The sequence below is a fragment of the Cryptomeria japonica genome, chromosome 7, assembly GCF_030272615.1.
Source record: "Cryptomeria japonica chromosome 7, Sugi_1.0, whole genome shotgun sequence".
NCBI lineage: Eukaryota > Viridiplantae > Streptophyta > Pinopsida > Cupressales > Cupressaceae > Cryptomeria > Cryptomeria japonica.
This window is the reverse complement of record NC_081411.1, coordinates 7,117,833-7,139,965: the sequence shown is the minus strand read 5'-3', so window position 1 is coordinate 7,139,965 and position 22,133 is coordinate 7,117,833.

Genomic DNA, 22,133 nt, shown 5'->3' with positions numbered 1-22,133 from the left:
TATATGCTTAGCTACACTCATTTGGGACTTGGAGAGGAGAGGAACAAGGGAGGAGCAACTATGAGCATCTTGATTAGCTATTTCATTTTATGTTTATATGCTTTCTTTTTCATGCTTAATATCTCTCTTGATATGCCTGTTTAGGATAATCTTTTGTTGCTAACACTAACGTTTGTTTCTTGTGCTCTTGTGTGTGTTGCCATCAAACAGATTTTCTAATCCTTTTTGCAGAGCATCATTTGGTGAACCCGACGTGAATCCAACACCAAAAAGATCAACTTTTTTTTTTTAACCAATAACATGTTTGAATGTTGAAAATGTCACACAGGTTGCGATTTTAACACTGTTTTGGTGCGTTTGGCATTATTTTGGCGCTATTCACCCTGTTTTAGTGCTTTTCCCTTCTCTGTCTTTCCCTTTCTTTTAGTACGTTTGTGTTAAATAGTGCCTCTGTTCAAACGCAGACTAGCGCTATTGTAACAAAACGTTGTACAAATCACCTTGTAACCAAAAAAAAAAAAATTAGGCTTGTAGAAGCCCACCAAATAGGCGGATTTTACTAACTATTTTTCTCTTTTGTGCAGATTTAAATTAGATTAAAAAGTAGATTTATATTTTTTACTAACTTGTTTTTTGAAGTTGGTTTTAAAAATGAATTCACTTTTTATTTTGGTTTAAAATTAACTTCACATTTCAAATTTGGGCTTTTAAAAAAAGAATCACACATTCGTTTGGAGCTCTAAAAAAGAATCACACTTGTTCAAAGTTAAAAAGAATCACAAAAACAAACACGCAAATTTTTTTTGTTGCAAAGTTAGGAACAAATTCTTTTGTTGCTTAAAATCAACAAGGCAAATTTTATTTCTTGCATCAAGATAAAACTTACAATCCACACTTCCATTTTTTGTGCAAATAAAATTCACAATCAACTTGTCTCATTTTTAAAGCAATTTTACTTCATGCAAACGTGTTTTTCATTAAGTTGACCAGGATTTTCAAATTCTAGTTTACTCCAACAATTGCCTTTGAAAATTAAAAAGAACACCATGATTGTTGGAGCAACATCTCCAAATAGATAGAAAATCATTGCGATGACAAATTAAAAGGAACAAGTGAATTTTGTGTTTGGCACACTTGTGCAAAAGAGTTGGTCGAGTGGTCCTACCTCTAACACACACTATCCTCTCCCTTGGCTCTCGTGGTCCTAGGTGCAAGAGAAAAGTGTTAGTAACGCTCAAATTTTATCTTTTTAAGAGAGGCCTGCCAAGGGATCGATACTCTTGGGAACGACCTCGAGCGGTAAATCCTTCGAGCCGCTATAGAAATCAGGTGAGAGCGAAAGTTGTAGCCTTGGGTATAGCTGTTCCTACAGTGTAACTGGCCGAAAGGACAAATGGGCCCCACCACCAGTTACAAGGCTCTTAAGTGAGTCACTGCAGAATGAACTTATGTCCAAAAATATCGAACATAACTAAACACCTTTAAGTAGTAGCCCACCCATTCTATTGATTGAGGATATTTGAGATATAATTTAGTGCAAGAGCATAGATGGTTTTGCTCCCAAGATACTCACCATACATATTTCCTTGAGTAGAAACATAGCTTTTTGAAAAGTCACTTGTGGCTTGATAAAAGTGGTGACTCCCCCATCATAGGGATCATCTATTTGTTATGCTCGTGCAAGACTTAGTATATCACATCCTTACCTGCCACGGCGGGATTCATAAGGTATGTAGTACCAAAGTCGAAGAAATATCAAGATGTGGGCTAAATTTATCACAACTGGCCATTTGACCTTAGGGATAAAAAGTGTTTGAAGTGTGTTCGTTTTACAGACCTAGTGAAAATTGAGCCGACTTCAGGCTTTGGAAATACACTTTAAAATAAATCTAAAGGAAGGGTCATATACAAGTCCAAAGATTGGGTTGATCTAGACCCATACTCATTTGTGCCTTTGGGGGCAACATTCTTGTGTTTGTGTGCTTGCTTTGTTTTCTTGTCAAAGAAAAATCAACAAATCACTTTCAAAAACAAAGTACTCATCCAACATTTCTCAAAAACAACCAAACACATCAAAAACAAAGTACAAACAACAAAGAGTCAAATTTTATGATCATTCTTCACATCTTGCGAAAGAAGAAGTGTCATCAGAATATCACCTTGAAAAGGAGACCACTAAGCTCAAAGGCTTTGATCAAAAGGAGGAAATTTTTTCTATCTCAATAGACAAATTTTTGTCTCACATAGAGTCTTTCTACATCGCATGCGTCTGTACCTTCAAGGTAAAACAAACGAGTTTGATTCAGAATCACTGAACCGCAGAGCTTTTATGCAATATAGAGCTCTGAGTTATCACAAAAATCAAGGAGGAAAGATTAATCCCAACTTCTTCCCAAACATCTGTATCACCTACAACACAGCTCGAGAAGTGCCACCAACGCCTGAAAGGGAAGAGGTAGAGTTTGTCCCATTTGTGACACAGAGTTTTTATTGAAGTTGAAAACAAAAACATCCATCATCTCACTCATACATCATCACTTCATCATCAATCCATCCCAACTCTCAAAAACATTAAGAGGTTCTTGTCCCAAGATTCTTTTTTAGATATTGCTTGAAATCAAACACATCACATCACTTTTAGATTGTTTCTACATCTAGGATAAGCTCATCCTAAGAGACACATCTACGCAGGTTAAAACTAGTTCATGAGTGAATCCTCTCATTACTAGGTAGTCAAAATCTGTAACACATCTCAGATTTATCTACACCTTATCACATCCAAACTCATCAAACAAACAAGCAATTCAAAGAAAGGAATTTCGGTTACATCTACCTTAAAAGTGCTAGAGATCCCCATACAACACAAATCACCAATCATCAATCTTTCATCACCAACTCATCATCATCTTCAATCAACTTCAAAACAAACTTGCAAACAAAATGGCTCAAACCCGATCACGATCAAGGCAGCGAGAAATAGAAATTGAGGAAGAAGAGGACAACCTCAATGAATTTCAAGAAGCACTTGGAGGAACTGGGAATGATGAAAACCCAGGTACACCCACTCCTTCAACAATCGAAAGGGTTCAGCATAACCCTCATTTTAACAGATTATTTGATGAAATACTAAGGAGCAACGCAGATGCTCACTTCTTAAGACTTGCTCAAGAAGGAGCCAAACTCCCCTCAGACTTTGATCTTGCCCAATTAAGACAAGCATCAGAAAGACAAAGTCGCCATGAGGAGGAAAGAGGTAGAAATCACATCAGATATAACATCCCTCGAGGTAACCCACCACCTCCTCCTCCAAATGAAATGGAGATGTTGCGGCAACAAGTCGAGAATCTCGCCCAACAACTTCATAGTGGTGTTAGGACCAATCAATTCTCACTTAACGACATCTGTCCCTATCCGTTTGATAGGAATCTTTATATGCCACCCTTTCCACGCGGGTTCGAAACACCAAAATTCGAAAAATATAGAGGAAAGGGAGATCCCCGTGATCATGTCCGAGAATTTCATTCTGCTTGTCTCGAAGTCGCTTATGAGGACACATACCTAATGCGCCTTTTTCCCCAAAGCTTGGGAGGAACAACCACATCATGGTTTTCCCGACTACCAGGTGGCATAAGAACATTTGAGGAACTCATCCAGAAGTTCCTATCTCATTACTCTTATAATATTGAACGCGACATCACCATGGCTGATCTATGTAACACCAAACAAAAACCAGGTGAACTATTCTCAGTATTCCTACAACGATGGCGCCAAATGTCTAGCAGACGTTCTCTTCAGTTACCTGAACGAGAACTAGTGGAAATTTTCATTTCCAACTTAAACGAAGAAATGGAATTTCACCTGGATGTCAAAGACACAGACTCCTTTAACGATATGATCACCAAGGGTATAAAATGTGAAAGGGCACTCATCAAGAAAGGACTCATCAAAATCTTTAATGAACCAAAAGATGGTCCTCGCCCGCGATTCAATAGTGATAAACCAAACTTCTGGAACAAGAATAAAAATATCGTCAACGATGGGGTTGTGGATGCTCGGACTGTCCAAAATGCACAACCTGTGGTTCGGTTTGCAGGACAAAATCCTCCACCTCAAAATAACACAAATGTTCCTCTTAATCAAGGTCGCATCACATCTCATGATGAACCAAGACCTCGTCCACAAAAACAAAAACGCACATACACTCCCTTAGGGGAACCCATTGAAACAGTGATGCAACAACTCATTTCTCAGAATTTGATCACTTTACCTAAGTTATCAAATTATGAGCCTCAAGTCAAACCAGCATGGTGGAGAGATACTGAACACTGTGAGTTCCATCAAGGAAGAGGACATAAGACAGGTAATTGTCATCGATTGAAAGATCTCATTCAGGATCTTATTGACCGAGGAGAAATTGAAATTGAAGGACATGACCCAAAAACAACCAATAAAGATCATCAGATGTTCAAGAATCCACTTCCATCACAAGATCAAAGGGGTCCTTCCACTTCTAGACGAGGTCCTGATACCACTGATTATACGCAGGCTGCGTATAATTACACTGTCAATCACCTGTATGATGCCAGTGAACAAATTGCAACTATCACCTTCAAAAATCCCACCTCAAATTGCAATGTTGTTACGCGTCGCGGCAAAGTTACCATCAAGGCAGCTCCATAAGGCACCACCTCCATCCCAAAGCAGTACAATCTTGTGGAACAATTAGACAAAACGCCTGCGCTTATATCCATTTTAGAGCTGTTACGCCTATCGCCATCTCATAAAACAATCTTGGATCAAGCACTCCAAGAGGCGTCAGTCCCTGCAAACTTGAATACAGACCAATTTCAAGCCATGGTTGGAAATCTAAAGTCATCACCTTGTCTCACTTTTTCTGAAAGCGACAACTCTTCTTTCCAACAACCTCATAACGCTTCGCTACACATTGAAGGATTTGTCAACCAACACAGGATCAAGCGAGTCTTGATAGATAATGGAGCAGGCCTAAACATTTGTACACTACAGTTGGTCACAGCATTGGGATATGCACTAGAATCAGTGGATCCTCGCAAGAAGATCACCATCAAGGCCTATGATGATGCAGAGCGTTCATCCAAAGGAGCTGTGGTACTACCCATCCGAGTGGGCCCTGTGGTAAAACACATAATTTGTCAGGTTCTGGACCTTCCTCTGCCATATAATCTATTATTAGGGAGACCTTGGATACATGCCATGCAAGCTGTTCCATCTACCTACCATCAATGTATCAAGTTCCCACATAACGGGGTCGAGATCACAATCCTGGGCGATGCAAATCCCTTTGCATTTTGCCATAATATCAGCCATCAACCAGAGATTACCGTTCCTAATAATAGAGAAGCCATTTCCTCCACATCATATATAAATCCCGCCTCTCTTGCCAGTTCAAACACCCCTATGCCCAAGCAAGAAAAGCTAAAGATGAAAGTCGCAGAGGAAGGTCCTGGAGAATACAACTTGAGTCAGCTCTTTTGTGTGGGACAAATGCCTACTTCTCCTAGAACACATGGTAAACCACAGCAGTTACTCCAGCAACCACTAAACACACCTGCATGTGCCTTAACGCCTTTCATCCTTGGAAAGAGTCAAGAGGAAGAAACACAAGATGAGGACCTAGCAGACTGGATCTATAAAAATCCCATCACCACTGACATACCGCGAGTTACACTTCCTACAGAACAGTATGGCAAAGGCCTCCTCATTATGCAAAGAATGGGATATGATGGTCAGAGTGCTTTGGGATACTGCAAACAAGGACGACATGAACCGCTGCTGCCAGAGTTCAAGCCCAAAGGTAATACAGGCCTAGGCTTTGAAAAAGAGATCCTTCCTAAACTCAGATTTAAAGGAAAACCTAGCAAACCATTTTGCCCACCTACTGCAAAGAGGATACCTTTCATAATCAAAGCACCATCAAGAACTATCCCCACTGCCCCCTCAAGGCTCAAAAATCCACCATCACCAATGTCACTCATCCCATCAAACGAACCAGTAATCCTATCAGCAACACCATTTGTAGCAGCAACTATATTGAAACCTACAGCAACATCTATGGCACCAGCCATTCCCACAGAAGCCACTAAATCAACACGGCCGATACTTCCAATGACAAATCCATTAAACCCCATCACGGTTCCTGCAACACCGATCACCACAAAAGTACATAAACCAATCACACCTGCAGTATTTAATTCCAAAGACATCCTAGTATGGTATAGCAATCGGATGCTGGAAAGTGATTCAGAGACTGACTCACATGAGTGGGAATTTGATTCTGTACAGCTTAACACTTCAGATGAGGAAGACACGTCACTACCTCTGCCACGCAAAGACATTCCTGTTTACGGAGAAGCACAGATAAAGACCACTTGGGTACCTGAGCTGGAAACATCTTCCACAAACCCTACGTCTCATCCTACGCCTGATTCTGACAGGGAGAGTACCATCAACGACCTTCACCACACTGTCTTAACCCTCACTGATACATCTCCCGCACTTAACTTAATCGATGAAGTAATGCCCATTATCCACCCTGAACTCATTGAATTGAACCAACCAAATCCCCCATGTCTTGACCTCTTCCAGAACGATGAGGCTATCATTGACTTTTTGGAATTAAGGGATAATCTACCAAGCGGGGATCACAAAGCTGGATTCGTCATTGAACTTAATAGCGCAGCATACTTCGGGGCGGATGCCAAACCCTTCAGCTGCAAAAATATAACAATAAAACATGGATCTTCCAGTGAAAACCACACTGTGGCACTATTTGATCCGATAAAAGTAAAAAGAAAGAACGTATCCAATGGTGAAAACCTCTCTGAGGTGCCTGAGGATGAAGGGTTTGACATCCTCCCTGCTAGTACACAACAGGAACGATCGACGATTCTCATTGAGGAGACTAAAGAATACAATGTGGGGACTCCTGAAAACCCTCATATCATACATCTGGCATCTCTTCTCACTCCAGAGGAACAGCCTCAATTTATAGAGTTCTTCCAACAGCGTCAGATCAACTTTGCATGGTCATATGCAGACATGCCTGGGCTTGATCCTGATTTAGTCATGCATCATCTCACAGTAGCAAAAGGAGCCAAACCTGTCAAGCAGAAGCTTCGTAAGATGCATCCTCAGATTGCCGTGCTAGTCAAAACAGAACTCAAGAAACTCCTGGATGTTGGTTTCATTAGACCAATTGATTATGCAGAATGGATCTCCAACATTGTACCAGTTGGCAAACCAAAAGGGGGCATCCGCATTTGTACAGACTTCAGAGATCTGAATAAGGCATGTCCTAAGGATGACTTCCCTCTACCAAATATCGACATCATAGTAGATTTGACAGCAGGACATGCCATGCTTTCACTCATGGATGGCTTTTCAGGATACAATCAAATAAAGATCGCACCAGAGGACCAACATAAGACAGCCTTCACATGTCCATGGGGCACATACTGCTGGAATGTAATGCCTTTTGGTCTAAAGAATGCAGGAGCGACCTATCAAAGAGCAATGACCACCATCTTCCATGACATGATGCATACTATAATTGAAGATTATGTGGATGATTTACTAGCAAAATCACTTACTAGAGAAGGACATCTTCACATCTTAGATAAAATCTTTGATAGACTGGAACAATACCATGTTCGACTCAACCCAAAGAAATGTGTCTTCGGAGTGACCTCCGGGAAGCTTCTAGGATACATTGTCTCAAGCAAAGGCATTGAGGTCGATCCAGCAAAGGTTAAAGCAATCATGGACATGCCACCTCCAAAGAATATCAGTCAGCTAAGAACACTACAAGGACGACTTCAATCTATCCGCAGATTCATTGCACAATTGGCTGATAAGTGTCACCCATTCACACACCTGCTACACAAGAACATCCGCTTTCAGTGGGATGACAGATGCCAGCAAGCATTTCAGGCGCTTAAAGACTATCTCATGAATCCACCATTGCTGATGCCACCAGATCCAAGTAGACCATTATTGCTCTATATCTCAGCAACAAGTACAGCATTGGGTGTACTACTGGCACAACATAATGCAGAAGGAAAAGAGTGTGCTATTTACTACATCTCTCACACACTGGTGGGCTATGAACTCAATTACACACCTATTGAGCGAGCTTGCCTAGCAGTAATCTTGGCAGCCACTAAACTGAGGCACTATCTGTTAACACACAAGGTGCAACTCATTGCAAAGATTGATCCACTCAAGTATTTACTTAGCAAAGCAGCATTGACAGGTCGCTTAGCCAAATGGGTGATGATTCTAAGTGAATTTGATATTGAGTATGTGGACCGTAAAGCTATCAAAGGTCAGGTTATTGCAGATCAGTTGGCCGATGCACCTCTCATAGGTGATCATCCTCTCATTTCCAATTTTCCAGATGAAGAGATATTCATGATTACAGAAGCACAGTCATGGAAATTATACTTTGATGGTTCATACACTAGGCACGGCTCGGGGGCAGGCATTCTGTTTATCACACCTCAAGGTGATAGCATCCCGAAGTCTTACAGGCTCACATTTCCATGCACAAACAACATAGCAGAGTATGAGGCCTTGATCACAGGACTCAGATTAGCCATACAATGGAAATTAAAAGAATTGCAAGTATATGGCGATTCCCAACTAGTCATTCGACAAGCAACAGATGAATATCAGACCAAGGATGATAAACTCATGCCATATAAGCAAATGGTGGACAATCTAAAGACATCATTTACTACTATCACTTTTGAGCAGATACCAAGAGATCAGAATCGAGCTGCTGACGCTATGGCTACCATCGCATCTCTACTAGATCTTCCACAGAATTCAACAAGCTACGAGTTCTTGGTAGAACAACTTTGGATCCCCGCTTATGATATCCCCGAATCTGAAATGATATGTTGCCTTGTTGGTTCTGAATCCCCATGGTACGGTGAGTTCTACACTTATCTCCGTGATCACACCCTTCCTCCCAACCAATCAAATAACCAACGTAAAACCTTCATTCGCCAAACTGCTTGATATACCATTATTGCCGAAACCCTATACCGACGTAGTCTTGATGGTACTCTCCTTCGGTGTCTGGAACAAGATGAGATAACAAAGGTTTTGGAAGAGGTACATGAAGGAATTTGCGGGACTCATTCAAGTGGTCCATCACTAGCCAAGAAGATCATGCGAGCTGGATACTATTGGCCATCTATGGAAAAGGATTCCTACTACTTTGTCAGGAAATGCAAAAAATGTCAAGTTCATGGCGACCTGATACATGCACCAGCTCAAGAACTGCAACCAATCACAACACCATGGCCTTTTTGTCAATGGGGTCTTGATCTTGTGGGTAAAATCCATCCATCTTCATCCAATGGCCATAAATTCATTATTACCGCCACCGAATATTTCACCAAGTGGATCGAAGTTGTTCCACTTACCCAAGTCACCGGCAAGCAGATTGCCTCATTCATCCTCAATTACATCATCTACCGGTATGGTGTGCCGATGTCCATTGTCACAGATAACGGTCTTCCTTTCAAAAATCAGGATGTTCGTGAGCTTTGTGAGAAATTTCATATCCAACACCGCTTTTCCACTCCCTATTACCCACAAGGCAATGGTCAGGCCGAAGCATCCAATAAAAACATATTGAGGATCCTAAAGAAGACAGTCAATGATGTCGGCCGTGATTGGCATGTTCAATTGAATCCAGCGCTATGGGCATATCGAACTAGCATTCGGACCCCTACAGGTGCAACTCCTTATTCATTGGTCTATGGTGTTGAAGCTATCTTACCTATTGAGGTCGAGATACCATCCTTACGAGTTTCATTGCACAATCTCATCGATGATGAAGCATACAGAGTATCTCGTCTTCAGGACTTAGAGTTACTAGATGAGAAGCGACAAGCTGCATACAATCACCTCAAAGCCTATCAGCAGCGCATGAGCAGAAGCTACAATCACCGAGTTAGACCTCGTACATTTGAGGTAGGTGATCTTGTTCTACGAGAGAATCCTCGCAACCAACCAAATAGAGAACATCAAGGCAAGTTTGAATCAAATTGGCTGGGCCCATATGTTGTCACTGCTGTATTCGGATCCGGGGCATATCAGTTGGCTACACCAGAAGGAGAACCGCTCGCAAATCCAATCAATAGCATGCACCTCAAACGGTTTTATACCTAAGCTGTACAGAGCATCAGGCTCCCCTGCATATCAGAAAATACCAAAAACATTCAGAAAAATGTCCTAAAGAAAATACCAAAAACATTCAGAAAAATGTCTCGCAAAATACAAAAACATTCAAAAATGTCTCGCAAAATACAAAAACATTCAAAAATGACTCACAAAATCCACAAACATTCAAAAACTATTACACAAAATCCAAAAACATCAAAAAACCATCGAAAATCACCCAAAAAAAAACATGACAACACCTTGTACATATTCATCCATGCAGATACCAAAACAAACATTGCGACAAACTACTCACACAATGACCATTTACCAAACAACCACACAATCCACATCAACAATCCAAAACTGTCTTTAAAACAAGGATGCATCCTTCCTTACCAAAACAAAGACAAGATGATGTTTTCTTTGACAAGAAAATTCTGTTAGGCTGTCAAATACTTGGTTGATTTGTGAGTAATTCATTTGTTTATCTGTATCGGGATCTTTTCAACATTGTTTTGTATCATTTGTGCATTATTTCCGATGAAGTACTGGGGCATGTACTAATGGTGTCTACGTGGGAAGTTCACCAAGCTACGTGATCTTATGCCAAATGTAGTCATAGATCATTACGGCTTGCTGACTACAGCGTATACCTCGACCATATGAGCATGAACCATTACCAAGGATCCATATTCTTTATTCTTTATGTATATATTGTTTGTTTGCAGGTACAATTCTCTTTCTTTGGTTCCTCCTAACTCATCCAAACTGGATAAAGGTTTTATCTCTTATTACGGTATGCACTTGTCTCAGGATATGATCAGCCTAAGATCAAGGAGGACGTTCCAAGTCATGCATGAAAGGAGATAATCCTTATCTGTTCCGCAAGCAATACTCAGGTCAACTTGATCCATTATATCAAGTTGCTTGTATTAACTTGCTATATAAAAATCCATGTAAGAAATACTCTGGTCATCTTGAATCTTTATGTCAAGTTGCTTGTATTTTCTTACAACATTTTAAAGCTCAATGATGAAAAATAAAGCACCATGGATCGTCATTCCATCTCATCTGTATATATTGCATTTCGTTGCATTCCACCCATCCATACATTCATAATAGTTGCATATCATGCATACATAGTCATAATAATGCATACTCTATTATCCTCTTCTTCCATAGGAATGAGTCATAAGTCCTCCATATCTTCTATCTAACATCAAATCCCCCCTCACCCTCCCTATCTCAATAATCAGCATCACATACCCTACATCGTGTCCCAATCAGCCTAATCAAGCCACGTTCATCACCATCCATCTCTAACTAGGAGGGATTGTGTTTCCTATCCTAAGTCATCCAATAAGTCAAGACAGTTACTCTGTCTACACAGATACATCGACTCCCACACACCTAGACTATCAACAGATACTCTGATCAAGTATCTTCGGGTCTCAACAGGTAATCGATTATGGTAATCCTAGACTACATCAGGCATTTATCACAATGACCTAGTCTCAACGGGGCTACCATGATTCCCCACAACCATCCATCACACGCACATACTATCAATTGATTAGCCAATCAAACACAATCCAACGGACAATTACATCAATTGTCTACGTCTCAACGAGTATTTTGCTTCATATACCTTGACTTCATTGGGCAATTACATCAATTGTCTAAGTCACATCAGGTCACTTTGATTCACTTACTCAGACTTTATCATGTCCAAGCGACCAACTGACATCAACTGTCACGCTTTGACTTGACCGGGGCAATTAAACCGATTGCACCAGATTGTCCAAACAATTTTGATCAATTGTATAGCATCAATCCAAACCCCACACTACATCTGCTATGTATCTCTTACATGACCTCAGGGTACTCGCTGGCTTGTTATTTCTTCATATTCACTCCATTTTCTCCCATTCTTTCATCATTAGTTCTAATTTCTTCTATTCTACCTCCCCTCCACTTTGCATTCTTTTTCGAGAGATTGCCCGATTTTAAAAAAAAAAAAAAAAAAAAAAAAACATTCGGCCCATCTCTCGAGGGGGCATACCACCCATTAAATTTACATTTTATGGGGCATTTCTTCACACCTATTTTTCTTTCTTTGAAACGACGCAATAAACTGCACCGTCTCAAAGAGGGGCAAATGTAGTCACATAAATCTGTCCACTTAATTAAATGAATACTTAGTATTTATTTGATTATTTAACCATCAATTAATAATTAATTAAATTAATATATTTAATTAATTCATCTTAACCCTCTTCTCCTATTAATTAAATAAATTATTCAATTTATTTGATTTAATTCACTTAACCAAATTCAGACCATTAATTAAATAAATAAATCATATTTATTTAATTAAATATTCTCTCACATTTAAATAAATTAATATTTATTTAAATCCCCCAAAATCCCACCTCTCACATTTAAATAAATTAACATTTATTTAAATCACCTTTATCCTCCACCCACTTGTATTTTCCTACAAATGCAAGTTGCACAATTATTTTAAATAAATAATTTATTTAAATCACCTTTATCCTCCACCCACTTGTATTTTCCTACAAAAGCAAGTTGCACAACTATTTTAAATAAATTATTTATTTAAAATCCTATTTATCCTCACCCACTTGAAACCTTTAATGGTTTCCCTTAAAGTATTCAAACTTGATGGCTTTAAAGTCTTCAAACTTGATGGCTTCCTTCTATAATCTTCTTAAGACTTTAATGGTTTTCCTTAAAGTCTTCAAGCCTTTAATGGTTTCCCTCAAAGTCTTCAAGCATTTTAAATGCTTTATCTTCTTTTTCTCATTTAAATAAATTAATATTTATTTAAATATTTATCCAAATTCAACTTACACCATTTAATTGAAATAAATGATTTTATTTTAATTGAAAATACCAAAATTTCTCCCACTTGCATTTTCCTACAAAATCCATTTGTATGCCTAAACCCCTTCTAGATTCTTCTAAACCCTTCCTAATTAGCCTAATCCATCCCCTAAATATTGTCACATTCCTAAGCAAATTGGAGTCACTTCTCAAAGACTCCAAAGTCTTTGAAAAGCAATTAATGCTTTGTGTGTTCAACAAATTAACCCTCAAAGTCTTGGATAACCTTTGAAAGCTTCCAACCTTCAACCACTAAATGGCTCAAAGTCTTTGATAACCATTGAAGGCTTTCAACCTTCAACCACTTAATCCCCAAAGTCTCCAATAACCATTAATGGTTACCTCAAACCCTCCCACATGGTTAAAACATTTGTTTTGACTCAACCTCTACCCAACCCAAAGGTCTCATCAGGCCATTAATGCTTTGACCATGATTATCTCTTAATCATTTGCACAAAGGTTTATCCTTGCATTAACTCTTAATCCAATGGGTAATCTTAATTTAGACTTGACCCTTACCTTCTAGATAACCATGAGGTCTTCTCAGGCCTTTAATGCCTCCAACCTCTTCTCTCAACCCAATCCTATGTTGAAACTTGTCACCATTTTATTGGTGCCAATTGTGCACATGGATCCCCAACTTTCAATCCTAACCCTTGTTAAGATTGCTCAATCTTAACCCTTCATTTCCCTATTTCTTCTATAAATAGAACCCTTCTCCTCAAGCAAAAGAGAAGCATTTTAGAGTATTGTTGTTATACTGGCATTAGCATAGAGCTTTTTCATAGCATCACTATCTACTCTAGCATAGTATTTAGCTTTTCATTTCATATTTGAAGCTTAGTATTAAATCTCAATCCTCCATAAGCATCCATAGTGCAAAAAGCTACTGAGAGCTACACTCATTTGGGACTTGGAGAGGAGAGGAACAAGGGAGGAGCAACTATGAGCATCTTGATTAGCTATTTCATTTTATGTTTATATGCTTTCTATTTCATGCTTAATATCTCTCTTGATATGCCTGTTTAGGATAATCTTTTGTTGCTAACACTAACGTTTGTTTCTTGTGCTCTTGTGTGTGTTGCCATCAAACAGATTTTCTAATCCTTTTTGCAGAGCATCACTAATACATGATTTCTTCCTGTGAGAGGTGACTTCCTTGTTGTTATGTATCAACTCAGTCTCGGTCAAAGCATTTTGTCTTCAATTCCTGTTCCCTGTTTATGTTTTGTGCACACCTTTAGAAAACCTCCTAAAGTGTGTAAATCAGCATCAACTCATAAAAAGTATTCTGTAGAGTCATCGAATTGATGCTCTCACCAAACTCTGTCAGTGAGTAGAAGATAGGGGTAGGACCCCTAACTGACTTCTGAGATGCCCAAAAGTGTCCCTTGGTAGTGGCTTGGTGAAGATATCTACTATTTGTTCCTTTGTACTAACATACTCCAACACCACTTTCTTCTCTAAGATAATGATACTTGATAGATATGTGCTTTGTCTTAGAGTGCATAACAGGATTCTTTGAAATGTTAATGGCACTAGTATTATCACAAAATATAGTTACTGGCTTGGTAACTTTCTCATTTATGCCTTCCAACAGTTGTTTAATCCATGCTATATTGGTACAATTCAATGCTATAGCAACATACTCAGCTTTAGCTATTGACTGTGAAATGTAACCTTGTTTCTTGCTAAGCCAACTCACTAGCCTTTCTCCTAAAAAGAAAGCTCCTCCACTTGTGTTTTTCCTACATCAATGTTGCCTGCCCAATCAGCATCAGTATAAACTTTTAAATCAAAATCATTTCCTTTCTGATATACTAAGCCATAATTTTTAGTGCCTTTCAGGTATCTAAAAATTCTCTTGATTGCTGTCATATGTGTTTCCTTCGGATCTGCAGAAAATCTTGCAACAATACCTATTGCATGTGCTATTTCTGGTCTACTGTGAACTACATATTGCAACTTTCCAATCATAGATCAGTAAAGTATCTTATCAATAGATGTCGATTCATCATTCTTTGATAGTTTATAGTTGGTAGTCATAGGAGTACTTACAGGTTTAGAATCCTCCATTCCAAATTTCTTCAAGGTTTCCTTTATATACTTGGATTGAGTAATAAAAATCTCATTTTTCATTTTTAGTATCTGTAAACCTATAAAATACTTTATTTCATAGATTAATGACATCTCAAATTCTTTGCACATTTTATTTCCAAAGTTCTTGCATAAAGAGTCATTTCCACAAAAAATGATATCATCAAAAAATATGGCTGAGATCAGTATCCTATTGTCCTCATCATGCTTCATATACATGTTACTGTTTTCACTAGTTCTTATAAAACCAATCTTGATTAAATAAGAATGCAATTTCTCATTCCATGCTCTAGGTGCTTGTTTCAGACCATATAATGCTTTGTTCAATTTACATACATGATTTTTATTCTCTTCTTCAACAAATCCTTCTGGTTGTTCAATAAAAACTTCTTCTTCTAATATACCATTTAGAAATGCAGATTTGGCATCCATTTGATATACCTTGAAATTCTTGTAAGCAAAATATTCCAACAATGTTCTTACTCCTTCAAGTCTTGCCACAGGTGAAAAAGTCTCACCATAATCTATTCCTTCTTCTTGAGCATAACCTTTGCAAACTAGTCTTGCTTTGTTCCGAATGACCTCTCCTTTTTCATTTAGCTTGTTTCTGAAAATCCACTTTGTACCGATTACATTTTTGTCTTTAGGTCTTGGGACCAGTGTCCATGTGTCATTCTTCTTGATTTAATCAATCTCTTCTGTCATAGCATTTATCTAATCTTCACTGTTAAATGCCTCTTTTACTATTCTCGGTTCAAATTCAGATATCAGACATGTGTTCTGTCTTAGTTTGTTCCTTGTCATTACTGGATCATCCTTATTTCCTATAATCTAACTTGATGCATGATTCTTTCTGACATACTTGGCTAATACAAGCTCGGTAGGCTCTATATGATCTTCTTCATAATTCGGTAACTGGATATTTTCTTCATTTCTTTCAGCAGCTTTCTCGGTAGGAATTCTCGGTTGAACATATACAAATCCTTCATAATCTTCTGGTTCTTTGGAATTTCCTTTATCATTTCTTTTTGAAAATTCATCAATTTTCACATTTGCACTTTCTACTATTTTGTTAGATGATCTGATTAGACATTTAAATGCTTTGCTTCTAGAAGAATAACCAAAAAATGTTCCTTCTTCACTTTTATGATCAAACTTACCATTTCTATCATCTTTGTGAACATAGCATCTGCTTCCAAATATTTTAAAGTGACTTAGATTAGGTTTCTTATCATACCAGATTTCATACCATGACTTCAAAGTTCCTTTCTTCAGTTGTACTTGGTTCAGGGTGTAAATTTCTGTGCTTATTGCTTCTCTCCAAAATGTTTTTGGCACTCTCTTTTCAATCATCAGGGTTCTGGCACAATCTACAATAGATCAATTCCTCCTTTCAGCTATCCCATTCTGCTATGGAGTTCTTGGTGCATATACTTGTCTCTTTATACCATGATCATTGCAGAATAAGTTAAATTCATTAGAAGTAAACTCTCCTCCTCTATCAGATCTAAGACATTTGAATTGTCTTCCTATTTCATTTTCAACTCTTTCCTTGTACCATTTGAACATTTGAAAAGCTTCAAATTTTTCTTTTAAAAACATGAATGACATCATCCTTGAGTAATCATCCACAAATAATATGAAATATTTATAACCATAATAACTTTGAACTTTCATAGGACCACAAAGATCAGTGTGCACAAGATCTAAAATTCCCTTAGAAGTGTAGGACTTACTTATAAAGCTTGATCTTGTCATCTTACCCATCTGGCATCCTCGACACATAGCATTCATAGGTTTTTCCAAACTCAATAGACCTCTTACTCGGTGCTTTTTACTTATTTTGATTAGATTATCAAAATTCATATGACAAAACCTTTTATGCCATAACCAGGTATCTTCTATTTTAGCATACAGACAATTGTTCTGAGTTGAGTCAAGATGAAATGTATTACCTCTTGTTTGTTTCCTGGTAGAAGCTAACTTTCCATGCTTGTCATGGACTTTGACAATTCCCTTTTGAAATTCTATTCGGTATCCTGTATTGTTTAGCTATGCTACACTCAACAAATTGTATTTCAAACCTTCAACCCAATAAACATCATTGCATTTAGCATTGTCAAGAAGTGTTATGGATCCTTTACCTCTTACTACACATGGTGCATCATTACCAAATCTTACATAACCTCCATCATAATCTTCTAATTTAACAAACTTGTGTTTATCACCTGTCATGTGATGTGAGCATCCACTATCTATGATCCAAGAATCATTAGTATTTATGTGAGATATTAAAGATTTTTCTTCATACCTTTCTTCCTCTAATCCATCTTTGATAGCCAAATAAACAACCTCCTCTATTTCAGTTTCATCAAATTTATCATCATTGGATTCCTCATCAGCTATTAGGCATGTCTTTCTATCTCTCCTTCTGAAGTCTCGGTGTCCTTTGTAATGATTATCTTTCTGTCTATCATCTCAGTAGTCTCTCTTTTTAGTAGAATCTTTTTCAGGACAGTTAGAAGCCATATGTCCTATCTTGTCACAATTGAAACATTTCAAAGGTAGTTTTCCTTTATACTTACCTTTGCCTCTCGGTAACCTTCTGGCTAATAGTGCTTCAAAGTCTTCTTTCTTTCTGATTTCCTCATAAAGTTTGTGTACCTATTCCATGTTTTTGCGAAATCTTTCACTTGCTCCACTGTGATTCCCTTCAGAATACTTAGACTTTCTATCATTGTAGTCATTAGATTCACCAATATGAAAAGAAATGAATGTAGATTCAACTTTATTTCCCGAAGACCCACTATTATCAAAATTACTTAACTCAAATGCATGTAGCTTACCGATAGTAGCATCCAAGGAAACTAACATGTTAGTTATAGACCTTAATTCATTGATTGCAGAGACTCAAATGGCATAGGCAGGTAGAAGGGTTCTCAGTAACTTACTTGTTACATCCTTTTCTTCAATAGTTCCTCCTACTCCTTTAATTTGATTGACAATCTCCTTTGACCTTGTACTATACTGGGTTATGTTCTCACCTTCATTCATCCTCATAGATTCAATTTGTCCTCTTAGACTATCCACTTTTGCTCTTTGAACATGTTCATCACCACCATACACAAATATGAGCTTAGTCCACATTGCCTTAGCATCAACATAGCCTTCTAGATCATTAAACTCTGAGTCGGTCAATGCAGATGTTATTTCAATCATTGCTTGAATATGTTCTTGCTTTGCCTTTATCTCTTCCATTGTCGATGGATAGGTGCTAGGTGTAATTAAATTATTCTCCAGATAATATACAACATATTCTTCAATTCTTGATAGGTGCAGCTTCATCCTTTTCTGCCATGTACAAAAACTTGACTTATTCAGCTTTGGTGCATCCCTGTTATACATCTTTGGATCTTTAACTCAAGTACCTTTAAACTTTTCTTCTGGAGTCCAAAGCTTTGATACCAATTGTTAATCTCTGATACTAATTGTAAATAAGATGAGAGGGGGGGGTGAATCATACAAACTTAATCTTCAATATATTCAACAGATTCAACCTCGGTAGCCTATACTTCAGCAGTATAACCAAAAACTGCTAAGCATGATAACACATAAACACATAATCATCATAACACTCATAACACCAGATTTAACATGGAAACCCAAATAGGGAAAAACCACTATGGGATTTCAGACCCACTAAGAAGTATACTCTTCTAGAGTATACTCGGTTAAAAGCAAATCCTGTTAAAGATTACAAACACATTGCTAGATGTGACCCGGTTAAGGGATTTCCCTCAGATCTGCTAGGATCTTCACTTTGTTAGAAGTGACCTTGTCAAAGGATTTCAAACACTCAATCAGAATGTCACCTTGCTAGAGGATTTACAAATAAGACTGTTAAGTCCACTCGGTTAAGAGATTTTCTGTCACTTTACAAAATAACAGTAATAAAAATATATCTGCAACTTCACATCTAAAATGTTAAAGAAGATTCTTATTTGCTCAATACAATCAAGTTATAGGACTTATCTTGCCCCTCTACTAGGCTCCCTACTTTATTATTCAAATAGGTCTTTAAGGTTTTATGCTCAATAATCACTATGTAGCATCCTTGTGCTTACATTTGCCCGCATACATTGTTCATCAACAATTCCCTATTTATAAACAATTCACTAACCACTTAATCTCCTTGATCACATTTCCCATGATCAATATTAGCCATCAGATCTTCAATCTTGACTAGGTTCATTGTATCCTTCAATCTGAAAAATGTTTTACCTCGCCTTGGAACTTGCATTCCTTCCTTGGAACTTGTGCTAGGTTATTATAGTTCAATCTGTGCTGTAGATCTTCCTCTTGTATTTTCATTGTCATAGATCCTTAAGAAACTTCATGCATAGCATACCACTCATTTAATCAACTCCAGCTCATTAGCATCCTTCATTAAATAATTCTTGTATTCATCCAATGCGTTCTATTACAGCTCGGTTGTTACTCAGTAAATACTAAACTTCACTCAGTAGACATTCTGCCTTTATTAACTGATATCGATAACCTTAGGGTTTACCGACTAGGTTCTGTGTTCGGTAACATAGTATAGTATTAACCTTACAATCAACATCATATGTAGGATATCAAAACAATCTAAACAACATGATCTCATCATTGTCTAACTCGGTAATAGTTGCCCATTGAATAACTTATTTCTCCCCTTATTCTTCACATTCTTTCTGTGTCACTTATCGACATCTTTATACTCATCAAATCATACTTCTTTAAGATATGGCAACATCATACTCAGTCAGAAAATAAATTTCTTGACATCAATGACAAAATAATATTATTAAGACAGTAAACATCTTTAATCAGTTATATCCATAATCATCAACAACCTTCTCAATATCCTTATTGAAATGTCAACAATCTCTCATTGTACTTGGAATGCCAACAATTGTATCCAGAGAAACCATCCATTAGAGAGAACATGGCATGTCCAGCAGTTAAATCTACAATGATGTCAATGTTAGGTAGAGGAAAATCATCCTTTGGACAAGCATTATTAAGATCTCTGAAGCCTATGCATATTCTGATACTTTTATCTTGTTTTGAGATTGGAAGGATGTTGGATACCCATTGAGGATAGGCCGCAGGTCTGATGAATCTGACATCCAATAGTTTCTTTAGTTCTGCTTTGACTAGAATATCAATATGTGGATACATTTTCCTTAACTTCTGTTTGACTGGTTTGGCTCGTGGACTTACATTTAGGTGATGCATAATAAGCTCTAGATTTATCCCTGGCATGTCTGCATATGACCATGCAAAATTTATTTGCCTTTGTTTGAAAAATTCCATATACTATTGCATTTCTTTTTCTAATAGAGAAGTCATTGGATGCAAAATCTTTGGTTGCTCTGTTGTGCCAATGTTAACTGCCTTTGTTGGTTTAATTAGAATAGATGACCTTTCTTGATAGTGCTTAGGTAAAGTGTCAAATCTCCCATCTTCCAGTGCCTCAAGGAGGTTTTCACCATTGGATACATCCTTTGTTTTTTCTTTTTCTCGATCTAATGTTGCCAATAAATGGTTTTCAACATTAGATCTGATATTTTTTTCTTTATTTTCATTTTTGCAACTAGGAGATTTGGAACCCACTTGACTCAAAGATACGTTAGGGGAATCCTTGGTGAAGGTTGTTATAGGTTTGATTGGATTAAGATATAAACATATAGCATTATCATTTGGAAAGGTATCAATGGCGGTGTGTCCTTCATTTTCCCAATCAATAAGTTCAAAGTGTAGTAGAGGTAAGGGATCGTCAAGTTGAGATGTTTCAAGGGTATTAAGGGTCATGATAGATGTTTCAAAGTTTTTGGTATGTAGGTCCATATCTAGAACAGTACTCTCATCAGAATGACCTCGTATAAGAAAATCCTGATTGTCCTCGATTAAGTCCATGTCAGTCGAATGTGATTCTGATTCAAGTGAACTAGTTCCTGACGTTTGTCCTACATACGTGTGAACTATATCGACTTCTACATCTCCTTCAAAGCAACTTTCTTCAACTGAGTCTTTAGAATGATAGGAATCCCATTCCCACTCATTAGAATCCATCTCACTGACAGCTTGTAATCTATAGATTTTATCATATATCATTTCTTCTATTATTCTTAATATATCTTGTCTTCTTTCATATTCAGCTTCTTCAAGACTGAGATTGAGTTCTGCCAACCTTGTTATGAGCTCTCCTAGATTTGAACTAGGATCATGTTCATTTTGATCAGGATTTAATGCTACTTGAGAGATACTTTTGGTCTGTTTTTCTTGTTGATCTGAAGCTTGCTTCTTTTCCTATTTAAGTTTTTGTTGTTGTTGCTCCCTTTCAATAGCAAGTCATTCTTGTTTGTTCTCATATTCTTCTTGTTGTTGACTAAAAGGTGTATCTTCTGGTAAATTAGCTTGTCCATATCCTATTCCTGATTTGTTTGTAGCCTATTGGGTGTAAGGTTGGATAGGTTCTGATATACCTTATTTACTTTTCCCTATAGGACATGTTCCAATGTATCCCATATTTTTCTGTAGGGATGCGGACATTGTTGATCTTTTGTTGAACCTCTTTGTCCTTGTATAGCCACTGTAGCACATCTTTGTCTTTTGTTTCCTCTGATAAGGTCCCAACACTAATAAATGCTCCATCAAATATTGGAAGATGTTTTACAACTGGTTGTTGTGTAGAGTTTGATTGTTTTCCCAAGGATTTAGCAGAGAGTGGTATTTGTGATATTGAATATTCTCCGTTTCCTCGATCTTTTAGCTGCATTTGTTTTTCCATACTTGACAAAATAGAGGTAAATGATTGTTCCTTGGATTGTATGTTTGAAGATGATGCCTCCCTATTATGAGGAACAGTG